The sequence below is a fragment of the Dipodomys spectabilis genome, unplaced genomic scaffold (genome assembly GCF_019054845.1).
Source record: "Dipodomys spectabilis isolate Male_0828 unplaced genomic scaffold, ASM1905484v1 ptg000287l, whole genome shotgun sequence".
Taxonomy (NCBI): Eukaryota; Metazoa; Chordata; class Mammalia; order Rodentia; family Heteromyidae; genus Dipodomys; species Dipodomys spectabilis.
In genome coordinates this window covers 1,675,529-1,677,751 of record NW_024870964.1, presented here as the reverse complement: position 1 = coordinate 1,677,751, position 2,223 = coordinate 1,675,529, and positions in this window count along the sequence as shown.

Genomic DNA, 2,223 nt, shown 5'->3' with positions numbered 1-2,223 from the left:
TGGAAACAGATTTTTATGAGTGGTTTGTGTTTTTAATGTACTATGTGATTTCTATTTTCTTTGGTTTTTTTCCCCTATGGTTTGTCCCCGGCTGTATTTGATTTTGGTACCCTGTGTATTGTGTATACATTTACCTTAATTAGGGAAGGAAAGAGGAACAACAAAATGGTGAGACAAAGGACAAAGGGTAAACCAATGAAATAGCAATACTCACAAGACAATATGTTGGAAATGTACATTACAACTTTTGAGGAGTATTGAGGTGAAGGAAAACTGTGAGAAAAAATGAAGGAGGGGTTAACACCTTTGAAAAGTTATGTATTAACTACCTTACAATTACTGTAATCCCACTGTACATCACTTTGACAATAAAATTAATTAAAAAAATAAGTTGCATGAAAAAATTTCACTGTATTGGTATAGTAAATATTATTCTTTATGTAGTAACTTTTAAAAAATTAATACTATTTTGCATCTAATTTGAATTAATTAAACGTTTTTAATCAGAGGACCATCAACTTGAATCCAACTAGTCAATATTTTCACTATATACTTGACAATATTTTGAAAAAAGAATCGATTTAGTACTTTCTCATACTCAAACCAAAAACAGTTTAATTGTATGGAAACCCATAACTTTAAAAGTAAATAAGTTGTTAAGAGGAGAGAATATATGTGTTCTTCAAAATTCCGATGACTGATAACTACTCATTTTCAAATTCTGAACATTCCATACCTGTTGGCATGTTATGAAATTCTGCAATAGATGCAGTTTCCAATGGGGTGTTACAGATTGAGAAATCAACAGAAAAATAGACACATTCTAGTAGAGGATAAAACTATGATGCACCTGTAATAATTAATTCTTCAAGAATAAGCAATTGTTTATCAGAGTAAGTTATTATTTCTATGACCATCAATCCTAAGATTTATGCCATAAAGTCATCCTAGCCCAACAATTTCCAACTTGTAGGGTACACCTCAAAATTCCCTTAATTCATGTCACGAATAGCTTATCTCTATTGTGAAAAAAATACTACACCTCTGCTAATGTGATGCCCTCCATGTTCTGGAAAGAACACCACAATAAACTGGGTTACATCATGTGCCCCCACTGGTATTATTGAGATCACAACACTTGCAAATATTATTTATACTTATGCTTTGTAACTATCATAGATATTTAGGATGGTAAGATCGGAAGATTACAGTTCAAAACCCACCCAGGGAGGACGGTTCCCTAGATACTTATCTCCAAGAAACTTCTTTAAAAAGCCAGAAATAAGTGGCACTGAAGTTGAAGTGGTATGGCACGAGCCTTGAGGATAAACAGGCTCAGAGACAGTGTCCAGGCCCAGAGTTCAAGCCTTATGACAAATCAATAAAACAAAAACAAAAATGAAAACAAACCCCAAACCTAGCAATTTTCTCATTGTACACAGAGGCACATAATTTAGGAAATTGCTTTCTGTGTTACATACAGGTAGAAAAAAGAAGATGTCATACAATTATACTCTTCATACCATGTTACACCAAAGCCTCAAAAATTGCTATTTTCTAAATTAACATCATCTATATGTTGACAACTCTGTCTACATTATTCACATTATCATGTTATACATTAACTGTTGGAATTATCTATTAAGTTCTAATTATAACTCTCTTGAAAGAATATTCTAGGCAACTAGAATGCAAGACTCATTTGTAAATTTGTCAATTAAACCCTCTACTTAAAAAGAATTTTGTAGTATCTTATAGAATATGAAAATAAAAACAAAACAAAAACATTTATTTTAAATCTAAATTCTAATTTAGCAATATCTATAAAGACATACATTAGACAAACTTTGCTTTTTCTCTGGGCTTAAGCTTTGGTAATCCTTCATCAATTCTTTGGAATCCAACAGGATTATGATAACTTTGGATGAGAATTTTGGTTGGGAATCAAGAGCCATTTTGCATCTAGAAATGTTCTGTAATGAAGACAGCATTTGAAACACAACTGAGGATTATATATGAGTTCCATTGTAATTGGAACCTTGACTTCTCAAAACATAGTGACAAAATTAGCCCAAACTTCCAACTGTGTATTCCTTTCTTGTTTGGTTTGTTGTATTAAGACAAAATTATACTACCTTGTCCAGGGAAAGTATCACTATGTAATTCCACTCTCTAATCTCCTGTCAGTCTGAGTGCTAGAATTGTAGCCTTGTAAAACATTGC